Source organism: Protopterus annectens, chromosome 3.part1, assembly GCF_019279795.1.
Source record: "Protopterus annectens isolate FY-2018-M chromosome 3.part1, PAN1.0, whole genome shotgun sequence".
NCBI classification, from domain to species: domain Eukaryota; kingdom Metazoa; phylum Chordata; order Ceratodontiformes; family Protopteridae; genus Protopterus; species Protopterus annectens.
Genome location: NC_056732.1, coordinates 1,383,605,894 through 1,383,620,019, shown reverse-complemented (window position 1 = coordinate 1,383,620,019; position 14,126 = coordinate 1,383,605,894). Strand labels below are relative to the sequence as shown.

General features: G+C 36.1%; 1 long non-coding RNA gene across 1 annotated transcript in view; it reads left to right on the top strand.

Annotated features, from left to right (window-relative positions):
* The window catches only part of LOC122798470, a 67,414-nt gene extending 53,685 nt beyond the window's left edge, over positions 1-13,729 (top strand). Inside the window, exon 2 of the long non-coding RNA XR_006364273.1 lies at positions 11,127-13,729. This is a non-coding gene — a long non-coding RNA (uncharacterized LOC122798470). The remainder of the gene's footprint in view (positions 1-11,126) is intronic.
* Positions 13,730-14,126: the final 397 nt, after the last annotated feature.

Below are 14,126 nucleotides of genomic sequence, written 5' to 3'. Positions count from 1 at the left end.
GGCAGCTTCATCCTTAGCATCCTTTTCCCAATATACCCAGCATCCTTCCTCAGCACATACCCAAACCAATGCAATCTTGCCTCTCTGGCTTTGTCTCCAAACTGTAAAACCTGGACTGATCCTCTAATATACTTATTCCTAATCCTGTCTACCCTTGTCACACCCAGTGCAAATCTTAACATCTTTAACTCTGCCACATCCAGCTCTGACTCCTGCCTTTTTGTCAATATCACTGTCTCCAACCCATATAACATAGCTGGTCTCACTACCCTTTTGTAGACCTTCCCTTTCACTCTTACTGGTACTCGTCTGTCACAAATCACTGCTGAAACTCTTCTCCACCCACTCCACCCTGCCTGTACTCTCTTCTTCACCTCTCTTCCACACTCGCCATTACTCTGAACTGTTGATCCCAAGTATTTAAACTCATCCACCTTTACCAACTCTACTCCCTGCATCCTCACCATTCCTCTATTCTCCCTTTCATTCACACACATATATTCCGTCTTAGTCCGGCTGACCTTCATTCCTCTTCTCTCTAGAGCATATCTCCATCTCTCCAGGATCTCCTCAACCTGTTCCCTACTCTCACTACATATCACAATGTCATCTACAAACATCATAGTCCACAGGGAAGCCTGTCTATAAAATGAATGAAATCGGGACATAAATTGATTATTTTTTAATATCTGATAGTTTAAAAGTTATAATAAAAGGAATTAAGTATGCTGGATTTTCAGATCTTGTGGCAATATGGGTTAAAGTACAGGAAAATGAAGAATATATAAGAATAGGAAAAGGAATAAAGAGAATTAATGAAAATGAATTAGAATTAGAAGAGAAAAAAGAACTTGTAGAATTATGGAAAATTTCATATGACTATGAGGGAGTTTTATGAGAAATGGATTGTTTTGGTAGCTTTATTTTAAAGAAAAATATAAAAAAGTATTTTTAGAATGTATAAGGAAGAAAAGAAGAAAAGAAAAAGAGAGAGATAAGATATTAAGTCAAAAAACATTTAGAGACTTATTAGAGAAGAAACATTCCTTTTATGAAAAAGAGAAATATATACAATGAATCAAAGTAAAATTAACATCTTGTTCTATAAGCAAAAATATTGTTTACATGGAAAGAAAGAAGAGGTAGCCCCATATTTGAGTAAAATAATAAAAGAAGGAAAAATAATAAGAGAATTAGAAAATAAGGAAGGCAAGCAAATAAGACAGCAAGATGGAATATACACAATAATTAAAGAGTATGTATTGGAATTATTTGTTAAGAGAGAAGAAAACATAGAACAAATTTATAAAGGTGAAAAATTAAATAAGGAAGATAATGAGTATTTAGAACAAAACATAACAATGAAAGAACTGAATTAAATTCTAAAAGATATTAACATGAATTCTGCAACAGGACTGGATGGAATTGAGTATGGTATGTATAAAGAGATAAAAGAGTGGCAAAAATTTTTTTTATAGAAGTTATGAATGAATGGTTAGAAACTGGAATTAAACAGAAAGAGATATAAACAGGAGTTATAAAATTTTTATTTAAAAAGGAAATAAAGAGGAGATAAAAAACTGAATAATACAGATTATAACATTTTTATGAGAATAATAACAAAAAGGTTATAGAAAAAAAAATGGATAGAATATATGACCAAAATGTATTTGGAAGAAAAAGAAAAGGAAGTCAAGAGTTATAATAGATAATAAGAGAAATAATTGATGATATCATAAATAAAAATGTAGACGTGAAGGTTATGATAGGGGATATAAGTAAAGCTTATGATTATGTTGTTCTTCTTTCGTCTTTTCCCGGTTAGGGGTCGCCACAGCGAAACTCCGGTCCACTAATGATTGGCAGTAGATTTTTACGGGTGCCAAGGTGCCAGCTTGACGCCCAACTTTCAACAAAGGCACACCCATTCTACACATGTCTTTCGAACGCCACTTGACCACAGGGAGGACATGCAGACTCCACACAGAAGGCACTCCAGCCGAGAATCGAATGGGAGAACCTCTTGCTGTGAGGCAACAACTCTACCGCTGCACCACCGTGGCTTTTATTCAATATAAATCATTATGGGGAATTTTGCAGGTATATAATCTAAGTAAAAAATATTACAAGTAATAAAATCTATTTATGAAAGGAACTATGTGAAACTGAATGTAAATGGCTGGATTGGGGAAGAAATAAAAATAGAATGAGGAATAAAGCAGGGCTGCCCAGCTAGTAGTGCAATTTTCTCATTAGTTATGAATGTAGTAGTGAAGGAAATTAATAAAATGTCAAGTAGTGATGGATACAAAATGATGAAGGAAGTACAATTGCAATAATGTACAATTATGTGAATGATATTGCATTAATTATTAAAAATAAGGTATGGATAAAAAAAGGAAATGAAAAATTAAGTATAAATTAAAAAAAATGGTTTGAGTATACATAAGGAGAAAAGTAAAGGATTTGGTTTTGAAGTTATGATAGGAGGTGTTGAGTTCAATGAAAACATATATAAATATATTAGGAATAACATTTGGAAGGAATGAATACAGACAACAACAATGGGATAATGCACTCAAAGAAGTAAAGGATATGACTAATTTTTGGAAATCATATAGATTTCCATATAGAAAAAAGCACACTTGTTGAACACCATGGTAATAGGAAAAAGTGCTTATGTTGCTAACATTTATATGATTCCTATTAAGTATGAAAAGGAATTAATGATGATTATATTCTCTTTTATATAGGGCTCTAGACTGAATCCAGTCAAAAGAGAGATTATGTATATGAAAGGTAGAACAAGGAGGTTTGGGTTTAATAAACCTAATAGTACATGCAGCATCTTTAATTTTATATAAGGTATTAAAAGGAATTATGAAGGAAAATAAAAACTTGATATAAATGATATTATATTATAAAACCAAAGAATTGTGGGAAGGACTGGAAGTCAAAAAATGAAGTAAAAGCATTGTGAATGAAGAAATGAAAGAGTACCAAAACAAAATTGTATGAAAAATAAAAAAGAATATATGTTAGAAAAATAGAAAAGAATGGTACTTAAGTATTATGAAAGCATTTTATTGTATTGATCCATAGAAAGTTTTAGAAATAAATAAGAAAAAATCCATAAGGATGAGATATAATTACTATACATAAATTAAAGAATATAGTGAATTTTATGGAGATTGTCTATTAAAAAATTGCCAGTTAAGGCAAATATGCCATACAAAAAAAAGCAAGATAGAATATGTAATAAATGTGGAGAGTTTGAGACTACTGAGCATGTGTTTTTGAAATGTGAAAGAGTTACTAATTTGTGGAAAGAAATATGTAAAGATAATAGGGTAAAAAGTTTGTTAAAATTTGAACAAATAAATATGGACATAATAGAATTTGGTTATTATGGTGCACGTAAACAGGAAGAAGTGAAGAAAATGGACAGAATAATATTTTATGCTTCATGGACTATATGGAACAAGAGACAAAATGAAATTAAATACAATGGAAAATGGACTTTGACAAAAAGTTTGGAAAAAATAATGTTTTTGTTGTGGATAAAACAGTGGGGGAAATGCTTAAATTGAAGTTTATAATGTATGGAGATTTGTAAATAGATGTAAATAATGTAAATATGTAAATATGCAAATAATATGTAATGTACATATCAATAAAAAAAACCCTACTCTTTTCGATTGATGCCATGGGATCTTTTACATCTGACTGACCTTCCACCAGCTCAAGTAGACGGGACCTCGGTTTAACATATCATCCAAAAGACAGGACACTTGAGTGCAGCACCCCCTTATGCTGCACTACATTATCAGTACTGGAAAAAATAACCCACCTACCTGTTGTAGGAATAGAACTCACAATTTTTCACAACAAAAATGAGTGTGCTACCTGTTGAGATACTGACACTGCTTAAAAGTTATTCTTCTTCAATATGTTTTCCTATTACTAATTGTAATATTAGGGGGCCTAGGTAAATCTGCCACTTTACTTACAAATCCTTACTACTTCCTTTCAAAGTATTCATATTTTGCTCAGTAAGGAGTTAAAATTCTAATTACTTTTTCCTTAAATTTCTAATTCATTATAAGTATTTCATCCCTCCATTCAGTTTCCAATAATTTATTTATTTGTTTATTTATTTATTTAGTTGATATTTGTTAACTGGGTTGGTCTGACTGGGCAAAAGTCCTTTTTCAGCAGAGACCCAAGTAGAAAAGCTTCAGTATTACATTAGATATACATTAATTAACACAGACAGTAGTTGCAAGAGAAAAAAAAAACAATGAATAACTAGGTTAATTGTACATAAGTAGTTCAGTTTTTACATAAGAAACACATTCTATATAAAATAACAAAAGATTATAGATTATAGATTAGAACTAAGCTAACTGCCCTTGTGAGCCATTTTAAGCCTAGACAATTATCCCTTGTGAGACTCAAACCCTGCACCTTGCATTTGTAAGGCAAACACCTTAACCATTAGGCCACCCTCCTTCATGCCCAAACTTTGTCAACTCCAAAGTTGGGTGTGGTAAGGTAAGTTGGAGGCAAATCGAGCTATTTTGTTATAGGTAAGTTCTAGTTTAGTGAGAATATTTGATTGAGGGTGTGTGAGGATAGGGGCAGCATAGAGTAGGGCGGGGAGTAGAAAGGATTGTGCAAGTGAGAGTCTGGAGACCTTTGTAAGGTATTTATTATGTCTATAGAGCAGACCTAGTTTTGGTGGGTCTTTTTAATGCACTGCTGAGTGTGTAGCTTGAATTTGAGATGGTCATCAATTATAACACCTAGGAGTTTGGTGTGGGGTTTAGATGAAATGGTAGTATTATTCAGGGAGGAGACAGAGAAGGAAGATTTGTGATGCTGAAGGGAGGTAGGGAGAAACAAGAGTAGTTTACTTTTCTTAGGGTTCAGTAATAATTGTTGGGAACAAAATACCCCATAATTCCAGAGGTATCACTAACCCTAACACCTTTAAAATAGCAATTAAGCAATTGTAACTGAGAGATTTATCATCAGGGACAAAAACAGGACAATGAGCATATACATAAATGTTGTAAATATCAAAGTATGATCAGTTTTAAGTACATTTAGAAAAAAATTGTAGTAAGAGAATGAGGAATATAGAAACAGCAGAAAGTAAATAGTATAGGAGTTGAAAAAACTACTAAGGTATATGATCAAAGCTATTATAAAGTAGAAGAAAAACAGAATAAAAGTGTATGGAGTAAAAGCTAGAAAGAAAGAGAACAGGTAGGAGGCCTATGAAAGGACTAGTATGGCAGTAACTGAGAGGGTAGCACTCTAAGGTAATGAAATGCAGCTTATGTTGGGTCATGGCAAGGACATGACCATGATTTGTGTAAGTAGTCCTTAATTGCTATTTTAAAGGTGTTAGGGTTAGTGATACCTCTGGAATTATGGGGTATTTTGTTCCAGGCATTTGCTATAGAATAGCTATAAAGTAATTTACCAATATTTTTGTTGGGCATGTAGACTTGCAAAATGTTCTGCTGAGAGCTACAGAGAGAGCGATTGAGAGTATAGGACTGGATGAGAGTGGAGAGAGAGGGACAGGAAGAAGGTTGATGTAAGACTGAATGAGCCAAGAGAAACTGTGGTATTAGGATTTGGTGATGAAATTCAAGCCACTGCAGATTTCTTAGTGTGATGCAAAGGTGGGTGTGGTAAGGTAAGTTGGAGGCAAATCGAGCTATTTTGTTATAGGTAAGTTCTAGTTTAGTGAGAATATTTGATTGAGGGTGTGTGAGGATAGGGGCAGCATAGAGTAGGGCGGGGAGTAGAAAGGATTGTGCAAGTGAGAGTCTGGAGACCTTTGTAAGGTATTTATTATGTCTATAGAGCAGACCTAGTTTTGGTGGGTCTTTTTAATGCACTGCTGAGTGTGTAGCTTGAATTTGAGATGGTCATCAATTATAACACCTAGGAGTTTGGTGTGGGGTTTAGATGAAATGGTAGTATTATTCAGGGAGGAGACAGAGAAGGAAGATTTGTGATGCTGAAGGGAGGTAGGGAGAAACAAGAGTAGTTTACTTTTCTTAGGGTTCAGTAATAATTGTTGGGAAGTAAGCCATCTTACAGTGAAGTGGAGGGATTCTTGGGTGAGGTTAAGGTGGATGATATTGTCAGTGCATGGAGATAATTGTGGAGTTATCAGCACATTGAATAATGGCAGAGGGTGGACAAGAAGAGTGGAGGTCATTAATAAAGATGTTGAAAAGTGGGGGACCAAGCATGGAGCCTTGGGGCACCCAAGTTTGTACAAGAAGAAAGGGAGAGAAGTTTGATTGCCATCTCACAGCCCGGAATCTGTTAGAGAGGCAGCTGGAGAACCATGATATAGTAGAGTTAGAGAGGTTAAGAGAAGAAAGTTTGAATAGTAGTAGTTTATGAGAAACAGTATCAAATGCTTTGGATATATCTAGAAACAGGCAGGAAACTAATTTATTGTTATCATATGATTTTGTGATAGTGTTAATGAAGGATGTCAGAGCAGTAGCAGTACTGTGTTTTGGCTGAAAGCCATGTTGTGTGGAGGTAAGGATATTTTCTTGGAGAATATGATTGAGGATCTGTTTGTGGATGCATTTTTCAAGAATTTTTGACAGGGGAGATAAGATGAAAATAGGTCTGAATTTAGAGGGGTCTGTTGCAGTACCGCCTTTATGTAATGGGATAACATATTTTTTTTCCAGATATCAGGCACAGAGCTTTCCTTGATAGAGCTGTTGATTAATACAGAGGTAGGGAAAGCAATAAAATTAGCAGCTGGTTTTAGGAATTGAGGAGGTAAGTTATCAACTGATGGAGAGCAAGTTTTTAGTTTGGTCAGAAGTGATTTGATATAGTGTGGGTACAGGTTTAAGAAAGAATGTGGGAGAACTGGTAGTGATTGCTGGTGGGGAGTAGGTAGTAGTATCAGTTTTGGTGAGGTTATGGATGGAATTGATGAAGAAGGAATTTAGAAGTGTAGCTATCTCAGTGGGGGAGCTGTTTGGGCAGGGATTAGGGGAAGATCAGCCCACAGGATGCAACTACTTATTAACAGACTGCCCGAATTTTGGGGGGTTAGAGTGAGGATTGTTACGTGGTTAATTTGTTTGTCAAGGATGACCTTTTTGTTTTGTTAAATTATGGAGCTGTCTGTAGGTGTGTAGATCAGAAATGGATTTGGATTTGTTCCATTTTTTTTCCAAGCATTATCTCTCTTACTCATTAGGGTTTTGGTGTATTGTGTGAGCCAGGGGGCATACTGAGTTTTAATCCTTAGTGTTCTGATAGGGGCTAGTGAGTTGAGTGTGTCTAGGAAACTGTTGTTAAAGACAAGAACAGCCTTTTCTAGGGGTAGATTATGGAGGAAGGACCAATCAGTTGAAGAAAGCAGGATGTTGAATGTGTCAGAATTAAAGTTTGAGAGTTTACAGCAGTCTTTGTGTTGTTGAGGTTTGTGTAGTTGAGATGAGTGTCTAAGTATGCAGGTGGGACAGTGATCACTAAGTGTATCAGGCAGAGTGGAGGGGTTATGGTAAGGATTGGGCTTAGAGGTGAGGACCCAGTCTAGGGTGGAGCTATAGTTACTGTGCTTGTTTAGGCAGGTTGTGTTAGAGATCAGCTGGGAGAAGCCAAAGAGGTTTATGGAGGAGTTTGGGCATTCAGTGGTTAAGGAATTCCAATCAATGTTTACATCTCCCAAGATAACAGTCTCATAGGTGATGTTTTGGGAGATCCAAGAGAGAAAGTGTTCTAAGATATGGATGTTTTTCCCAGGGGGAATATAAATGGCAGCAATGGCTAGCCTTTTGTGAGTGTTTAGATGACAGATGGCTATGAGGATTTCAGCAGGAGGAAACTCTGGGGGAGTTATTGAGAGAGGGTGAAGGGTGAGTTGGTTAGAATAGAGGATAGCCACACCTCCACCTTTCTTTTTGATGCAATCATGTCTTAGGATATTATAACTAGGTGGAAGTATTTAATTGTCAGCTGTATGAGGCTTGAGCCAGGTTTCAGAGAGGCAAAGAATATCAGGAGTATGTGAAGTTACCCAGGCATGGAAAACAGTGATTTTGTTTATGATACTTTGAATGTTTATGGATAGTATAGTTAGGTTCTTAGTGGATGTGGATGTGGGAATGTGGAAAGTATTAGGTGTGGAGTTATAAAGGTGTGAGGGGTAGGCTGAAAGAGAGAAGCAGTGGTTGGGTCCAGGGTTTGGGTGTATGTCTCCAGATAGTAGCACATGAACTATTAATTGTCTGAGGTAATTGATGATGTTATTCTGGGGATGGTGTCTTGTTTTGGTTATAAGAGGTGAGGTAGGGAGAGGAAAAAGCTTAAGTTTATATAATGAGGAATTACTATACATAAAGAGAGATGGTGCTATAGGGAAGAAATAAATGTGAGAGTAGTTGGTTAGGGGAAAGGTACAAGTGGCTGAGGAGAATTTGAGGGGGAGGGTGTCTACATGAGAGGTTGCTGTAGCAGCTAGAAAGAGAATGGGTGTGTTAAAGATAAAGAGAAGGATGATATTTGCATTATTGGTTTGGGAGTTGACATAAGGTGGGTGTTTGGGGTTAGGTTGCAAGATTTTAGAAGTGGAAGTGTGTGACATGAGAGTGTTGAGGTAGTAATGAGTATCAGAAAGAAATGTGGTTGGTTGACAGTAGTAGGAAGGAAGTAATTGTTGATTGGAGAATGTTGGGAAAGTGGAGGGGCACGAAGGGTTGTGGTTAATGAGCTAAGATTATAAAGCTAATGAAAGAGGGAGTGGGTGGGAATGGGGGTAGGGTAGGGGAGCAGAGTGAGCCTGAATGGAGCGGGGCTACATTACAGCTGACTACAAGGAAGAAAGAAAACAAAAAACAATGTGTGTTACTGAAATGCAGTGGCCAGAAAGGCAGTCACAGATATTATAAAGTTATTAAAGAGCAAAGGTGAGTGCAAAGGCTGGAAATAATTAGAGAAAATGAAGTACAAGGTACAACAGCAACAGACAGATGGTCTTCTGCTGTTAAGTAGTTATTTAGTGGACACAGAGGAACAATCAGTAGATGGGAGAGTTAGTTAAGAAAGTGAGTGGTAAAATGGGTCAGGAGCATATGGCATAGATATTATAGAAGAAAGTAGGAGAAAAGCAAAATAACAATAACCAACTTTTATCCTTTTTATGGGAATGTGACGTAGCAGCCAGTAGCTACAAGACAGTAACACCTTTTCTAGATAGGGTACCAGTCTCTGCAGAGACTGCATTCAAAAACATTCATTTGCACAATGCATTCACATCCCATCCTCAATTTTTTGTGATTTTGGTTGGTTATCTGTGTCAAAAATAGTTTTATCTTACTGATATTGTATATTTTCCATTTGGCAGTCTTTCAACAAGATTACCTTCTGCCCCTTTATAATAAAACATTTTATGGATCTTACATTAAGTTCCCTTTGGCTTATGTATGTTTACACACACACAGACACACACACACACACACACACACACACACACACACACACACACACACACACACACACACACACACACACACACACACACACACACACAAATACCATAGGAAAAAATACACCACTACTATGCTGGCAGCCATAACAACATACTTGTAAATATAAACATAAATATATACTTTTTAAGTGCATAAAAATGCACCCACACCAATAAATATATTCCCAACAGTATCCAGCCTGAATTGCTACATGGATTCAAACATACATTCAAAGAAGAGCAGTGGCACAAAGCTAAATAAGATGGAAACATGTCAAGTGATCAAATGTAATTTCAACGAAAGTCAGCTTGACAAAATATGATAATAAAACCACTTTTGCTGTACCTCAAATACATTTTTTTGTAGGAGGAAAGGCCCCTGTACCCATATATTGGGGAAAAACCCAGCACACCTCAAACTTATATATACCTATTCCAGTCTTGCAGAGAAAGTTGCTTCATCATAATTTTTCCACCAAACTGGCTTTCTGTGAACTTGCATTTTTGATCAGTTAACTGGTTCCCAGTAAGATAGAGGTATTCAGTTATATAGTCACTATTTAGCACAGCCTGACACACTTGATTGATGTCAATTCGATAACATAATCTCTTCATCTCTCTTTCTCTCAGTCATTTCAACCAGACCTGTAATCATTCAGTTAGTTGCATATTCGACCATCTGCATGTAATATACACGTAATATGTATCTCTGAGTGTGTGCGCACGGGTGTGTGTGTGTGTGTGTGTGTGTGTGTGTGTGTGTGTGTTTGTTTAAGTATATATATCAAAAGTCTGATATGAACTTTCCATTTGCTAGTATATGTGTTTGACTGTAGATCTTTCCTTATTAGTTGTAACATAAAAGATGAGCACTATACAGGTGCACAGTGCTAAGGCTTGAGACACTGCTTCACAAGGGAACTCAAGAATAAGAAGAGAATGCATTATACATTGCGTTTGAATCCCCCCCACACCTTCACATAGCCACAAATTAGTGCTTCGGTACCCGCTACATGACAATGAAGCCAGTCCTAATTTCACAGCAAGTATTTTTTCAGTTCATTTCTTCTTAAATTGTTTAAATTCATAGATTTTATTTTAGTAAAAAAAAATGCTCAAAGAGTGTTTTAATAACTTCAGCCGTATGCACTGAGATGTCTAATTTGAGGCAAACTGTTTACTAGTTCAGTTCAGGCAGCCATTTATTTTTTAAAACTCTATCTCTTACTTCATCAAGGATTGTATGTATTCATTATAAAAGTAAAATTTAGGTTCATCGTAGATCTCTAATGTAGGCTGTCCACCATTCTGCTGTGTGTTTTCTGTAGCTCTGCCTCAGTACGTAACATGTATATACAGTTAAGCACAACTACTTCAAACATAAGATTCCTTATTATTTTTTCCAGGGTAAGTATGCAGTTTAATATTTCTATTTGTTTGAATATCTTCCGATATGAATCTGCTTTTGATTTCTCTTAATAGCTGAACAGCAGCACTGCTCCTGGCTGTGTCCTTACTGAAGGTTGTGTCAAAGCTAGAACTGTGTGGTGTATCATTTTAATGAATAAAATGAATAAACATATTCTTGTATTTTCAGGAAAAAATGTAGAGGAGAGCTTGCAGAAAATTGTGGAATCTTCCTTTCCTGAGACAAAACTACCAGATGTGATACCTCTTGAATCATGTGAGACTTCAGGTTCAGGGTTATGTCACTGCTGACCTCTCTACCATCAACGTGAAGAGAAAAGTTGAGGAGTCACAGATTGTTACATATTATCCACCTAAAAGATGGCAAAAAGACTTTAGCGCATGTAGACCTGGGACTCAAGAAATTGCATTCACAGAAGTACTCAAGTATGCAGATTATGGATATGCTGTTCTTCATGAAGGACAACATCTCTAAGCCATATTTTACACGGGATGCTAAGAAGTTGCTGAATTCTGGAAAACTTCCTACAAAATCCAGCAGCATTTGCCAATAAGTAAAATCGGTGGTAGTATTATAGTTAACGGAACTTCACATCATTAAATCTACATTCTTAAAGCCAAAAGTTTCAAATGCAGCATTCTATACATGTGAAAAGGGCAATCACAAAATATTTCCATGTCCTTTCCTTAGAATCACTGCTGATCATAGAATAAGAATATACATGTTCGACTGGGGTTAGGAATATGTTCTCCATATTCAGAATGCTTAAACTGCATCTGTTGACTTTTTGGTGCATACTGAAAGCTAATTGTTTTTTACCAGTTAGCTTTAACATAATTCTTCACAGGAACACGATTTAATGAACCTAGCATCTCCAAAAAGTAGTACATCCAAGTCTCTTCCATTTATAAAATGCATATAATATGTTTCATTTTTTTTTCTTTGGTACATACAGAAAGCTAATTGTTTTTCACCATTTACCTTTCACATAATTCCTCTGAAAAACAGGATTTGATGAACCTAGCTTTTTTAAGACATCCAGTGTCTACATCCAAGTGAGTTCAGATAAAGGAACCCCACCATCTCTCTGACTTTTTGCCTCTGGTGGCATTACAAGTTTATATGAGGACATTCCTGTCCTGGCACTATCCACAAATTGTATGAACAGAGACATTTATTCAGTGTTTATGGACATGGACAAAATACAGTCATGCACAGTGATAGCCTGAGTAAACAGCACAAAATAGTATAGTAATATACATATATATTTAAATGGTCCAGTGATTGTAGGTAAGTCACGGTTATTAAACAGACAAAATACATTTACATATTCACATCAGTAGCCTTCCACTTTACAATATAAGTATAATCATTACATTAATTCACATACATATTAGTGATTTCTTCTACTCTATAAATATGATCCATCATTAATTAGTTAGGAACTCTTTAAGCTGCAATCTTAACATTAATCAAAAAGAAACCTTTTAGTGGTTGCAGAGCTAAACACCATAACTTCCTTTTGCATTTTCAGATAACTAGTAAACTGTCCAAAAACATAGTGCATTATATGTAGATGTCATTTTTGTTGTAATGTTTATTTTACCACTGTTTCTCTATTGTCGGCATAGCTCTGTAAAGGGGCTTACCTACCAACAATACCTAAGGGTAAATGTTACCAGACCAATGTCAGTATGAGTGTTTTGCATCACTGTACCATTTATGAAGTCTGGCTCCAGCCTCATTTATGAAGTCTGGCTCCAGCCTCATATCTGTACTTGTCATGTACGCATTCATTGCTTCGACATTCTATCAGCCTCCTCTGGAGAAGCAAGGGTTAGGAGATACAGCCTGGGTAATCACAGTGTGGCCGGTCCTGAGTTTATTCTTTTAATCCCTAACTTATTCACCTATGTATCAGGAATTTTAAAATGCATGCTGCTGCATGCTAGTGAATGAGATCCCCGAGGGGTCTCCTTACTGATTTTAATTCACCAAAGGTCAAGCCCTTGTTCACTCCACTTGAGGGTGACTCTGCAAAACAATCCCATTCCTTCTCTTTTAAGAAAAGATAACATGACTCTGCCCAACCACTCCTTCCTGCCAGGACAGCCTGACAGCAACTTGGACCTTAGCTGTACTTGGGTCACCGGCAATGTGGGTGAATACCCTGCATTTATGACAGTAGACTGTCATGCCGTCATGAGGTGTCATAAATAAGAGAAGCTGTCTGAAGTTAGTTAACTGCTTTGTACAACTATGACTAGTACAGCAGCATTTCTGTAACTTTTTCTATCTTTGTGAACTAATGTTCCCTTTATGAAGAAATTCACATTGAAAAATCAGATAAGTTATCTTAACATTTGCTTCATGTAGTTAATGACAAGTTGTTATTATAACTGTGCATATCCTTACATGTCATGGCTAATGGCTTTCTACCTGCCAGCTACAAAGGTTTCATTGTTACTAACCAGTTCAGAAAGAACTAAGGCAGAGACCCAAAAATTATTCATTAGCCCTTAAAATGCATTCCTTATAGGAACCTAGAAAACCAAACCTGCCTTCTCTGTGTATGAGAATAGCATTTAAATTATTTGTATCTGTTTTGTTCCTGTGATAACACACACCTAACAGTGCCAGCTTCGTTAAGATGATGGATTCTCTGACTGCTTATTTTGCCCATATAGTAAGCTGTCTTTCTGTAGCTGGTGCCTAGAAATATATATTCCTTGTATAACAATAAAACTGACTTTGAATTAGTCTAAAAAGAATACCGTGTAACTGTATTATTTCTTATGTGATATTTATAACAGTGTTCTCTATATATGATGTATAAAAGTCCTTCAGTTTGAATTTTATTATTACCGATAAGATGGTTGAGCATCTTTATTATATGCTGTGTCTCCCACTTCTATTCCTCAAGTCACACTTCTCCCTACCCTTTAGTCACTCATAAGGGTCCTTCTGTTGCATCTTCTGCAGTGTCTTAGTCCCCCTCCTTGGACAACCTCTATTCTGATCACAACCTTCAGAAGACATATTAACTGCAAAGTATTAATACCACCCATTACAGTCTTCTTTAACACAGTCCATGATGTCTACTGTAAGGCAGAAAATATGATTACCCCCAAAATCTGTATTTCAAGGGACTAGCATATTCAGAGTTAG